A 14,731-nucleotide genomic window follows, 5' to 3' on the forward strand; every position below is an offset into this window, starting at 1 on the left:
GGGGAGAGCCCGAGACACCGAGGGGAGGCGGGGTGCGCTTCGCTTCCCACCCCGCTCCGTCCTTGTCCGTAGCGGGCAGCAAAGGCGGCGACGATCTTCGCTCCGGGTGCCGCAAGCTGTTGCATGCACCCCGGGCCGCGTGCACCAACCCCGCCCGGGTTACTTTTTGTAGCTGCAGCCGCCGGTGCTGCCTTCAAGCGCCTCCTCCTCCTCCTTCTCCTCCTCCTTCTCCTTCTGCTCTTCCAAACCAAACTGTAACCCAGCTACAAACAAGCCACTGCCCGGGCCGCCGCCGCCAACGCTGCCTTCACCGCCGCTGCCGCCGCCGCCGCCGCTGTCTTCCCCTCCTGGCCGCCGGCAAACGCAGTGACTTGGAAGGACTGGTGGGGGAGATACTTTATTCCTAAGGGGCGTGGGGGTTGTTTTCGGTGGGTTCCTTGCTCGCTCCCTTGGACTCCCACCTCCCCCCTTTCCCCAACCTCTCTCAGTCTTTGGCCCGCTTGACCAATCTTCCTTGTGTTCTTTTCCAGCACTTGCCACCCGGAAAGCCAAACAGTCTCTCCCGCTTTCTTTTCTCTCCTTTTCTACCAGACAACCCCTGTTTCTTTCCTGAATGGATTGGAAGACCGTTATACTCTGTTCTCCATCTCTCTCTCTCTCTCTCTCTCTCTCTCTCTCTCTCTCTCTCCCTCTCTCTCTCTCTCTCTCTCTCTCTCTCTCTCTCTCTCTCTCTCTCCTCCTTTAGCTCAGCTCAGAGGGAAACTTTTGCCAGCAGATAACATCACGATCTTGCCGGGGAGGGGAGATTTATAAGTTCTCCTCGCACCACGTGTTTGCCTCCAACAAAGTGACGTGCTGGGATTGCAGTCAGAAGTCCTCCCGTTTTTTTTTTCTTTTTTTTTTTTCCTTCTTACCCCCAGCTATTGAGTCTCTCTGAGGCGCTGATGGGGTGTGGGATTGAAGGAGGTAGGGGAGAAGTGTATGAGTATAACAGCCCTTACAAAAAATGATTAACTGCATTTACTTTATATAATAACTTTAGGCGGTTCTCCTGGAAGGTTAGGCTTGTATTTACCTTACATTATTAAACCGTCTTTTTGAAAGTCAGGGCTTCATAGCTTGTTCTCAAATTTGAGTCCTTCATCCTCATGGCAAATATATATTTCTATGTATGCACATGTGTATATAAATATATACATATATTTGCACAGAAATACATATATGTATATACAAAGAGACGTTTCACCTTGCATACTCTGGTCTATCTACAATTCAATCTCCCAACCGTTCTCTTGTCCACTAACCAGGGCACTTCTAAAAAAAAGGCGTGTCTTCACCTATCTCAAATCCTAGATCCTACCATTCTCCTTAGTTGCTGCTTAATCCATTGTTCGGCTCACTCTTCACCTCCTCCTCTGGCCAAGGAGTTTGTCCTTCAGTTGTTGTTGTTGTTCTTGTTGTTGTTGTTGTTTTTCCTATGAGCATTCATCTGGTGACTTGAGTTCTAACTTGGATATCTCCTGCAATGCACTGCACACAGCTTGCCATTTTCTGCCTCAGTCTCTTCCTTTGGAGAAATGCAAGATAAAATTCTTCCAGTTAACCTTGTTCTCTTTCTTTCTTTTTTTTTTTTACTTCAGTTAGATAATAATTAAAGAGGTCATTCAGGTAGGAAGGGCTCCATCACTCAGGAAGGTTCATCCCTGATATGAAGGGGACTATCCCATTCTTTGAAAAAATAATACTTTCCTTCCTTGCAACACAGAAAAACCAGGCACTATTCACAGCTTTTAGAATTCAAGTTTTAGATATGAATAGGGCCTGAAGGGCATGTGACCAAAGTAGCCAGTAAGCTAAAGGAGATCCTGCCACCACCCTGTAACCAAAACAAAAAAATAACAGAGAGGAGACTGAGATTGGTAGGCAGTTCAAGACAGGCAACTATGAAACAATAATCCTTTCACTATGTTGAGGTCATAAAGCATTAAGATGTGAGCAGTTGCTTTGGGGAAAAGGGGTCCATTTTGGCACGAGCAATAATGCTTTGTGACCACATAATCAATCAACAAGCACTTACTAAATTCCTGATATGTACACAGAGCACTGAAACTGGAGTTAGGAAGACTCAAATTTGAATCTTCCTCAGGCACTAGCTGTATGACCTTAGGCAAGTCATTTAACCTCTTCTGGGTTCTGTTACTTCCTTTGTAAAATGGGGAGGTAAATAGCACCTTATCATACCAGCTAGTTGTGAAGGAAAGGGTAGGGCTGACAGTAAAGTTCTTCAGCAAAACAGAGGTGTGGGTGCTACATCTGGCTGTCATCCATTCCGTATTGGGAAGCCCAGTAAACTGGAGAGGGGAGTGTGCAGAGAAGGAAGTTTGGCAACCATCTTGAAGTCCTCCCATGCAAGAAAGGCTTCAGAACCTAGGGGCAGATTCTCATCTGCTGGTTCAGAACTTCTGCTTGAGAGATCTCTCTCTCCTTTCTATTAAATCACGCTCAATTTCTCAGTCTTAGGGTGAAAATAGTACATACATTCTCTGAAGAAAATTACATCTAAAGTCATGGCTCTGTGGCCACTTTGTTCTCTATAATTTTCACTGTAGTCTGTGACTGCAGGTAACAGTCATAGAATATTGACTTCTTCATTTTCTTAATAAAATGAGGAAACCATTAGGCTAGGTAAATGTCAGTGAAAAACAATGACATTCAATTTCACTTGTGAATACTTGCTCATTATTACCAATGGAGACCTACTGAAAAGAGTCCCACCACCCAGTAGTGCCTTTCCCAAAATTGATCACTCAATGAAATTAGATAAATTATAGAGATGGGGCACTATGCAGTTCATTTATTTCACGTGTTGAAAAAGGTAACATTAAAAAAAACAAATAAAATAGAGTATTCTATCATCTAATTATTTTATTAAGTGCCTACCCCTGGCCACCATCTTCAACCCATTTGATCTCAGTCCCTGGATCCCCTAGCCCTGACAGGCAACTAGTGAGCTGCCTTGCTGGAGCCTAGGCCCCCATGCAACTTCCCAGCTCTCTCCTCACCATGCCTCTATGCAGTTTCCCTCCCCTTCACTTCCATTATCCTTCCCCCATTAAAATATAAGTTCTTGGATAGAAGAGACTGTCTTGCTTGTTTATATGTGTATGCCCAGTGCTTAGTATAGTACCTGGCACAGAGTAAGCACTTAATAAATCTATCTATAACAATGGATTTCCCAGTCATCTCCTCCCCCCCAACCTGGCTTGTGATTTGCTTGTGAGTACCCATGTAGAAAAGATACTATTACCATGGATGTATCTATTTGTGTCCATGGGAGAAAGAACTGGGAAATGCCCAGAATGGGATGCTAGTTTACCATTAAAATCCTGCAAAGCAGTAAGGATTTAAGTCTCTTGTAACTTAACTTGAAACTGAATTCTGTGTTTTCCAGATCAGAGTGCAAGAGGGTGCAGCTGTTTCACTAGCTTTTGCCTGCTCATTAAATGGCACCATTCACTTAGGTCTTCTGGAATTCCTACAACAGCCTAACCAAATGTTTGATGTCAAAACAACTACTCATTGCTATCCTTCAGCATTAACCTTATTGATCAAGGAAGGAGAGGAGTTGGTGAGCTGATGGGTCCTTCCTAATGCTAATGAAAGAACAATTTCATTTGTAATCATTCTGAAAGGTTCCCATAGTGATTTTAAAGGGAAGAAAAAAAGAAATTATTAAACTACTGAACTAATTAAATTTTACTATAAATCTTGGCACCTGATAAATGCAAAGGAATACAGATAATCCTTTAATGTGAGAATACAGAAATCATTCAATAAACATTTATTTAGTGCCTACTATTTGCTAAGCACTATGCTAAGCACTAGGTAGTCTTAAATTCTTGCTTACAGATTATCCTGCTAATAACACTAGTTTTAACATTTACATAGCACTTTAAGGTTTACAAAGCACTTTGCAAATATTATCTCATTTGACCCTATCTACTGTTCTAAGCTGCTAGTCAGTTTTTCAATTAAAAAACATTTGAGAGTCTACTGTAAACTGTTCAGATACTCGGGGAGGGGAAAGGTGGTACACTCAGAAAGGACAGCTGAAGAACAATTAAAACATTAATACACTATCCACTTCCAATGGGTTGCTATCCATAGGAAAACAAGTCAGCCTGCAGAATGTAAAATTCAAAATGAAATGCTCTTTGTATAAATGGTCTAAATGTATGAGTAGATTTTTTTTTCCCCTCTTCTATTTAAGGTCACTAAATCTATAGGACAAAAAACAATTAAGAACCACACAAGTGAAAAAAATGACTTTTTCTTAGGAAAAATGACATTCTGCTCATCTTTTAAAAAACAAGATTATGGTACGCATATAAAACTATTTCATAAATCAACAAATACTACAGAATGCATTTCAGTTCCATATTGCAGCCAATTAAAGGATGGTCACAGTAGAATCAAATCAACAAGCATTTAAGTGCCTACTATGTGCTACACAGTGGGAATACTAAGAAAGGCAAATAGGAAAAAAAGGCATCTCAGAGAGCTCCCAGTCTAAGGGGAAGACAATGGGGTTAGATGAAGAGTGGTAAGGAAGAAAGAGTCAAAGGAAGATAGGGGCTAGAGGAAAAGGTAGGCCAGAGGGACAGGGGTCAGCAGGAAAAATCTGGCCTTTTTAAAAATAGGTTTAAGGTTTTACAGGGAGGTAAACTGTGCCTTGCTATTCATCTGGGTTGTGAGAGTGTGAGCAAGTTACTGCTACCTTTTAAAATTATGATTAGCTTACTAATAACTCTTCAGAGAGGCTTGTGGTGAATGAGATGGTCATAACAGTGCCCCAAAGGGGAAATCCTCACAGTCCACAGAACACTCTCCCACTGAGAACCAAATCAGGCCTGTGGGCCAGAAGTTCTCCACCCTTGGTCTACTAGTAAATTAAGTGAAGTGAATAAAACAAAACCTGTAGCAAAATATTGGGCACTATGACACATGAGTGTGTAAGAAATAACTGGTTATGACCAAACAGTCAACTTTTTTAAGGAGTTGGTTATCACTACACTATGTTCACACCCTCAACTTAACTACCCCCATGTCCCTCTCCCTCATTTCGGAAGGCCAATGACACATTTAGTAACAGAAATACCTGGATTTTGCTTACTGGGAAAGGGAACAAGGCTAAGAGTAGAGCCTTCATTGAGGAGAAATAAGGAGAAGAGAGAAATGCAAGATAAGGAATGGAGGAGGTAAATGATGCAGAGAAACACAAATCAGATTATTTTCACAACTAATACAAATATGACTTTTGGAGTGTGTCAGCCCATCCTTTGGTTATACCTTTTTATTGGAGATAATAATATATGGACATGTTTGGTGCATTTTATCTGCTACACATTTCATTAGGGTTTCTAGATTGTGTAATATAGCCATTAACATAGCCATCATCTCACATACAGGGATGACATCATTTTATATCTTGCCTTTTTTTTCTGCCTAATAATTAGAGATTAAAAACAAATTGGAGCTATAGATTTCGCCGAAAAACAAAAGCTCAGAGCAATCTTTACATAAAAGAGAAAACTAATCATCGTGAGAAGAGAGCAACCCGAATGTGGATGATTCATTATTTAGGAGGGAGTGCCAGATCCCCCAGAGAGCATAGGGAACCCTCAAATTAGGAGAAGGAAAGAAGTTAGCAAGTGGAATCCTGCTAAACCTATCAAAAGATCATAGATTTAAAACCAGATAGAATGCAGAGATCATTTAGTCCTGGCTCCATCACTTTATACAAACCAGAGCTCAGAAAAGTTCAAAGTGACCTTCTCCAGTTCAGAACCGAGATTTGAACCCAGGTTCTCTGACTATAAATCATCTGCCCTGACTTTCCACTTGGTACTCCCACACTGCTCATCACTGCTATACTAGTTGCCAGGTCCTGACTCATCAAAGTATTTAACAGTAAAGGATATACTTCAGGTTTGCTACTAGGAGGCACAAACTTACAGTGTCTCCCCAGTCACTATTAAACTCAGTGCTTCCATGGGCCCTCAGATTGTGTTAACACTGATCACTGTTTTCTTCTCCCTGTTCTATCTGTCCCATTGACCTAAATTGTCGTAGATAACATACTACACTATTATTTCCATATTAGGGGAAAGTGTATTGTCAAGAATTTTACTGAATAACTGTTAACTTTTCTCAAATTCCTTTTCTTGTATTTTGGTTCATTCAAATCACAATAAGTTATTGTTCGATTTTCTTTCATCTTCCAAATCCAGTTTCTCCTTTATAATACATCATTATCTTCTCAAAATAAAATTAAACAATCTTAATTGTGGATTATATTTTAATTCTGTATTTAATTTACAGTTTCTGTGTACATGTTGTTTCTCAAGAAAACATAAACTGCTTGAGGGCAGAAGCTGAGTGGTTGCTGTTGTTTTTGTCTTAGTTATCTCCAGCCTGGTATATAGTAGGTGCTAAATGTTTGATGAATTGAAATTAAAATAATTTATAAATATAATAGTGCAATAAGCCAATTTCCTATTAAAGAATTTTACTTTTTTTTTTAAATTTTACTATATATATTTTAAGGCATTTAAATTCTTGTTGCCTAGGGGCACTAACTCTGCCATTGATTGGAAAGAATCCATACCTATCATTTCTCACTTCTTCGTTTTCTCAGGACATGGTATAAAGACAGAAAGATTACATGATGAACTTTTGTTCTAGGTGGCGAATGTAAAACATTCATTTTCCAATTACTTTCACATAATCTTGTTATGACAGAGATACTATATTCAAACAACAACTTCCTGACCATTTCAAAATAGATGGTAAAGAATTGTAGTAAGATGGAAACTCAGATTGAGAGTAATGTATGTTCATAATTCCCCTCCATTCTGCCCCAATTCCTGGTGCTGAAGATACACCAATAACTACTACCATGACTACTTTTAAAAGACTTTTTTTTCTTTAACTATTTAGAATGAATATAAATCTGGATCAACACAAAGACACAAAGGCCCAGAAGATCCCTCTACAAGACTCTTGATATCGATGAGCACAAACCTCTTGCAGAAGGCAGAGGTGGGTGAAGCCAGAATGAGGCTTATTCAAGAGTTTGCAAAATGGGAACTGGAAGTAGGGGAGAGGGGCTGACAGCAATCTCATGCCACAGCTGGAGAAAACACTCTTCTTCCTGCTGATTCGTCTATTCCCATTCTGGTAAATTCACTTTTAAATTTTAGAAAACGAGCAACCAATTAAGATTCTGAAGAGCAAAATCAGACTTTTCCCTCTTCCCATTTTAGTGCCGGTACAGAAAAAGAACAGAACGTTTCTGTTTGTCATTTGGTGCTTTCAGCTCCCCATAATGCTGTCTTTTCACATGTTGATCTTTCCTTTTTAATAAACAGTAACTGCTTCACAAAACCAGAGACACCTGGGAAGTTACTTCACAAAATTGAAAGGGCTTGTGTTTCCTGTTAACTTAAAAAAATTATGTGGTTGGGATTTCAACAATTTGTGGTCTCTCTTTAGATTGTTTTGGTTATATCCAAATGGGTTTGGTTATACCCAAATGTGAAATACAAAGACAATAATCTCGCCTGAATGGCTTGGTCAGCAGTTTCCAGAAAGGATGCTAGCAACTTAATCTTAACCAAAGAAATACATTGAAAACAGTGACATCACCAAATTAAGGTGACCCTACCTCTAGCACAGCACACAAAAGCCCTGGGACACCTGCTCAAATGTTTGGTATAGCTACTAGAGATAATTATACAAATTCTTTTCTTCAGAGAACACTTCATCTCTTCACAGTGGAATGACTAAGACTGTACCTGAACGAGGTAAATAATTGAATTACTGCAGCACAGCCGGTTTTAGCAATTGCATCTTATCAACTGAAAGCTGACCGGCTTGAGTGTGAAGAAACCAGCCATTCATAGGGTTGGGGGAAACAGTTGATTCAATGACAGCTTAAATCATGCCACCTAGAGGAAAAAAGTGATAGGTTCTGCACTATAACATTTTTAAAAGACCCACAAACTAATTGTGTGTATTTTATCATTGCAAGTTTACAAAACACGCAATATAAAAATTATTTCTATTGTTATTTTTGGTTTAGACCTTAGACTTCAGTGGGGAAGAAAATTCCTTATGTGAAAACTCTTTCAATTGATGCAGGGTAGCAGGGCAGAAACTTCATGAGGTTATAGATTATGGGGTTATAGATTCAGAGCTTGAAGGGAATCTAGAGATAATCTAGTCCAGGGCATATATAAATAGATAGAAAGATAAATATGAGCATATTTCAATATAATTGATTTCTTTTTATATGTATTTTGTTTCATGCATTTAAAAACTATCATGAAAAGAGGTCCCTAAGCTTCACCAAAGAAGTCCAACACACACAGACACACACACACAGACACACAGACACACACGCTAAGAACTGTTGCTTTAGTCCAACCTGATTTTACAGATGAGTCAATAAGTCAATCAACATTAATTAAATGTCTACTATGTACTAGGGATTGTGCCAAACACTGGGGATACAAAAAAGCAAAAGACCCTACCCTCAAGGGGTTTATAATTTAATAGGGGAGATGACAAATACATACGCACAAACAAGCAATACACAAGATAAACAGGAAATAATTGAGAAAGGTAAGGCACTAGAATTAAGAGGGGTTGGGAAAGGCTTCCTGTAGAAGATGGGATTTTAGTTGGGATTTGAAGGAAGCGATGAGGAAGAAGAGCTTTCCAGACATGGAGTACAGCTAATGAAAATGCCTAGAGAGAAGAGATGGAGTGTTTTGTTTGCTGGGGCAGCAAGAAGGCCCGTGCTACTCTATTGAGGAGTATGTGGAAGGGTGTAGAATGTGAGATGTTAAAGATGCCTCTGTGTGTGTGTGTGTGTGTGTGTATTTGGGGGACAGTTATATAGGGCTTTAAACATTTGAGGAGTTTGTTTTTGATCCTGGAGGTGATAGGGAGCTACTGGAGGTCACTGAGTAAGGGGGGGACAGGTGTGTGTGGGGGGCATATATGTTTAGGCCTGCACATTAGGAAAATGCTTTAGTGGTTGAATGGAGGATGGATTAGAGAAAGGAGAGACTTGAGGCAGGTAGCCCCACCAGTAGAGCTATTGCAGCAGTCCAGGCATGAGGTAATGAGGACTTGTACCAGGGTGGTAGCAACATGAGAGGAGGGAAGGGGATGCATTTGAGAGATGTGGCCAAGGTGAAACTGCCAGGCCTTTACAACACATTAGATATGGGGCAGGGGAAGGGAAGATAGTGTGACGTTGAGGATGACATCTAGGTTCTAAGTTTAGGGGACTGGGAGGATGGTGGTGCCCTTAATACTAATAAAGAAGTTTGGAGGGGGATTGGGGGTAGGGAATAAGGAAACTGAAAAGTTAAGTGACTTGCACAAGGCCACACTAGTAGGAAGTGACAGAGCTGGAATTTGAACACAGGTTCTCTGACTCTATTGACTACACTTAAAAAGCTAAACATGCTTACACAACTATAGTACCCCAAGGCTGTGTTTTAGTTACCAAATCACACAATCTAATTTCTGGCCACCAATAGAAAAAAAACTTTTACAAAAAGCATAGGCCTGTCTCAATAAGTTATTTGAAAATTATATTTCAAATTATTTCCAAAGCTTGGAATATAGCTCCTTTGTTTACAGAAAATAAACTTTAGCATGGATCACTAAAATATGAAGAGTAAGAAAAAAATAGCTCACTGTCTAAATTCTTACTCGCAAGGAATCTCACCATCTTAATCTGCATAGACTAAATTTGAGGGTCTTCAAATACTAACCTAATTGCAATTTGTTTCATTTTAGTACATATGTGAAAATAGCAGTTAAAGCTGGTTATTTTTCACTAGATAAATGCTCATCACTCGAGTGGTGATAGTAATTATCCTATGTCAGAACACTCAGAAGATTCAATTGTAGTACTTTGGTTATTAATAATATAAGCATAGATTGGGATCTGGTAAAAAAAGATTTTAAAAGAAGATGGATGATTACATAACAACTAATAGCCTTCAACATGGGACATATGGTTGCATAAGCCTTTTAAGTCCTAAATTGTAAGTTTCTACAATAAAAGATGTTGTTTTCTTTTTTACAAAGACTGTGTCCCATTTTCTTGTCCTTGTTTTTTCTGCTGGCCATAAACTCAGGTTATATGAAGGATGGTCCTGAATGATACATATACATATATACACACATACATATATACATATACATACATATACACATATATGTGTATATATATATGTATGAAGGTTATATAGGTAGTGAATGGCAGAAGCAGTATTCACACCCAGATCCCATTAACTCCAAATGACACACACTGTTCAATAGAAATCTGAAACTTTTTGGAGCTCTTGACAAAGGCTGGCATTGGCAAGAATTGTTTTTGTTCTTCAGAACTCCAGTTTCCAAGATTGCTTAATGTGTCCTACTATTCCCACAGTGTCCTGTGAAGTGATTTTTTTTGCGGGGGAGGAAGGGGGGTCTGGTCTGCTTTTTTTTTTTTTTTTTGGAGTGAATCACTTGACCTCTCACCGGCTCAATGACAGGCTTGGACAAGATGGACTCTAAGGTCTCTCCTCCCCCTAAGTGATGACCTTGTGATCTTTCAGGCTATCCCAGTAGTATCTTAAATTGAACAAGCCCCAAACAGAGCATATCTTTCTCCCCAAACAGACCATTTCCCCTTATTTCTGTCCAGTACCTCCTGATTCTCCCAGTCACCCATGATCAAAACTTTTGACTTTAAAGGTGAAAAAAGTAAAGAGTCAAATATAACTCCTATTAGTTAGCAAGTCCCATCAACTGTGCTTCTCTAATCTTTCCCATTCCTTACCTCTTCTCTTCTTTAATTTCCATCACCACAAACCACGTACAGACTTTCATTACTACCTCTGAAAGACAAGTCCACACACCTTCAGTCCCTCTATCGCTGACAGAATTCCTAATGAAGAGATTTGATTAGGTCAATCTATTTAAAGCTCTTCAAAAACCCCTTCTTGCCTACTGCATCAAAAATTCTTTAGCCAGATATTCAAGGACATCCACAACCTGACCCCACCACTGCCTGCCTTTCTACTATATAAGGCACTACCATCTACCCAAAGGTGGCAACTCGCTTCAGTCTGACTGGATTATAAACCAATCTTTGTATATATCAATTAAATTCAAATGCTTATCAAACATCTGTGTTCAACACACTACCCTAGATTATGGGCATATAAAGGTAAAAACCAAAACAATTCTTTCAGTTGTTATTGGGGAGTACATGTATAGAAAATGAGGTAACTTAAGGGAGAGGAGAGAGTACTAACTGGGAGTGAGAGGAGTAATTAGTAAAGGTTTCACAGGGGATAGTACCTAAACCGATTCTTGAAGAAAGATAAGGACACTGAAGGCAAGATTTTTTTCCTGTCTCCCTCTTTGCTAACACCATTCTCTAAATCTAAAGTGCTCTCCTTTCCCCACGTTTCAAAATCTCATCGTTCAAGGCTCATCTGAAATACCACAACTTCTATAGTTTCCTTATTCTCCAGAGCACACTATACTTTCCCCCACTTTTATGACAGTATATTCTGCATTATGGCTATTGCACTGTACCATTGTGTAGTATGTGTGTAGGTCATATTCTTTTAATAGATTGTCCACTCCATGAGCAGCAAGGACCAATGTCTTAATTACCTTAATTATTTCCCTAAGGTCTTATCATAGTACTTGTACATAGGTGATTAAAAAATAGCTGTTAAAAGAATGAAATTGCCTTTCCCATTTTAATTACAACTGATTATGCAAAGCACAAAATCAAAATGTACCTACAAGTTAGTGTCAATTCTGGTACCTCCTGTATCAACCCTTAAGTGATCAAGGGTGAGAAAAAGGATAATTTAAATGTGGAAGTTCCAAAAATAAAGGTCGAGGCTGCCTCCCTGACAGATGAGGTGAAAAAAATCAAAAGCAGCTTTAAATTGTCTTTTTGTTATTTGATTCAATGACTTATCGAGGAATCCTGATATATTTTTCCCCTTCTAAGCCTCAGACTTGCCTTTTCAGGTTGACCTAGTAGCCTCTTGTTCACTGTCAGAAATTTCTTATTATCCAACAGTCCATCTATTTTGACAAAATAGATAAAATTTTAAAATAACAAATACCTAAAACCAAATCAAAAGAGGAGCCTTGTAAGCGCTGTTCAGTAACGATGTGGGATTTCAAAAAATTACTTTGTCTGGAGGAAAACACACACACGGGAGAGAACCTTAAGATACAATGTTTAACTCTCCATTCTGTTTTGGAACAATTTGAAAAGTACATAGGTTTCATTTTTAATTACCTATGGCAAAAATTCCTAGGAAAACCTAATGTATACAACAAGCATCTTGTTCTAACATGACACAAAATAATAAACATTACTAACGTTGCTACCAATGCCAGATGTAAATATGGAACCTATAATTTATTTCACAACTAAATACATGAAATCAATTTCACTCTTACTTAAAGGAGAATATTGGTGTGGTGATTGTCTCTACTTACACGCCACAGAAAACACTCACCCCGAGTCCTAGGAGGATGCATTTTTACATTTGCAACACATTAAGGGGACAGATATTGTACAAAACTAAACATCATCATTTAGGGAAGATTCTGAGATTGTGTTTGGCACTGCACAATGTTTCAGTCACCGCTGTGTCTGGCTGTTTCACTGCAATTTTGAGAGTTGAGGTCAATCCATTGCTTTTATCAATTCCACACTGGGCGATGAACTGACTTAAGGCCAAATCCTGGTTCTGCAAGAGCAAAGAGGCAACCCCCAAGCAGCTCAAGGATGGATCAACAGCTGCAGAGGCCACCCACGCATCGGGACACAGCTCTCAGCTGTCTCCCCATTGAGAACTCCAGTTGGTCCTGACCCCATACAAATGTGGTGTTCCCGCTTTGATATTTATGAACCGATTACATTAGAAATGCAGTGTAATGATCCAGAGGTTGGAGAAAATGTTATTTATACAAATGTGGTTAACACCTCATCACTTTAAGCTAAGTTAATATTGTTCATTGTGCTTTTTGTTTTCTGGGGTTTCTCTTGCCCCAAAATGCAACCCACACTTGTATTCCCTGTATGATATAGAGTGTGATGGACAGAGTGGAGCTGTTGGACAACTTGAGGCCCGCAACTGAGCCAACCTCTCAGAAGACCTAAATAACTGTTCTTTGGTTCAAGTTCAATGTTGACATGGGGATCCAGTGGCTGGAAGGTAGTTCAGAAGTCACAGGGTCTATTATCTGTTGCATGGTAGCTCCCATTTTGCACTGTTTCTGGGTATCATTTCTGTTGGAGTAGAGAGGAAATTTTAAGTTTGGCATAGTATTTCTAGGGGATGTAGAAGAAAGACGAGGTTTAAATAAATTTCTAGGGTTCTATCTAGCTCTAACTTTCTATGATTTGAGTTAAATGCTGCACATCATGGAAACAATGAATCCTAAACTCGGGAAATAATTAAAAATAATTGGCAAAAATTTGAACACCCCTCCTTCAATATAAACTGTACAAGAGACCTTAAATACAACTGATAAAGTTGTACCATTTTTCAATATTGTTCCTTGAAACTTCATAAGGCATTTTGATGGCACAAAAATTCATTTGTTTTGCTACATAAAAAACCCCATAGTTTCTAACTGCATTTTTCATTGTATTTTTGACAAAGACAAAATAGTGTCTACTTATATTAACTCTGTGAGGTAGACAATACAAACAGCATCCCCACTTTACAGGTGTGGAAACTGCTTCAGAAAGCTTAGGTGATCTGCTTTTGGTCAGGTCTCCTTCCTCCAAGTCCAGTACTCTTTCCATCATCCTACTCTGTCTCCACAATATTTCAGAGTCAAAAGTCAAAATTGCATACATAATCAAAATAGTTTTAAATATATGTAGAAAAGCAGCATTTCCATAAAATGTATTCATTTATCTAGACTGTACGGGATAAAAATCAAGTTCAAGAAAAAAAAAACAAATGCCAAAGATAAGGTAATTATACATTCAGGATATTTATTCAGTTACTATATTAGAAGAAAATAAGGGGGAAAGTAGATAAAGACGAATGGATTGTATAAAAGAGCTTCAAAAAAGGCACAAAAGCACAATGAAAGCAATCCTTTGTATTCTGACCCAAAGAATCTATAGCTGAGCATGAAAAAGTATTTGAAACTATGTATTTGAAAATATATATATTTACTTCTTGGTCCTTGTGTCAAGGACCTCCTTGAGGTGTGGCCAGTAGGAAAAACCTCAAACAAAAATCATAAAAGAAAAAAATCCAGCTTTAAAGAGTTTTTTCAAAGGTACTGTACCTAACAGTTGTTACCAAGTCATACCTGAATGCCTCACCTAACCTTCAATCTTCAGCAAAACACAAGATACCAACTATTACTAGAACAAATTCTCTAGTTTTAAAAAAAAGTTAAATGTTATACTTTGCTAGAATATATAATTCATAATCTTTAATGTCGTTCCTTACTTTAGCTAATGCATCATTCACTTAAAAACTTCAGAAAATGCTATTTTCAAAGCTGGCTGGAGACTCTGTGCCCATCAGAATTTCAACTTCAGAAAAACCTTGCTCTTTTGCAGCAAAGTATAACAGATTTTAAGATCAAGAGTGAA

Source organism: Vombatus ursinus, unplaced genomic scaffold, assembly GCF_900497805.2.
Source record: "Vombatus ursinus unplaced genomic scaffold, bare-nosed wombat genome assembly UNPS02014798.1, whole genome shotgun sequence".
In the NCBI taxonomy this organism is placed as follows: Eukaryota; Metazoa; Chordata; class Mammalia; order Diprotodontia; family Vombatidae; genus Vombatus; species Vombatus ursinus.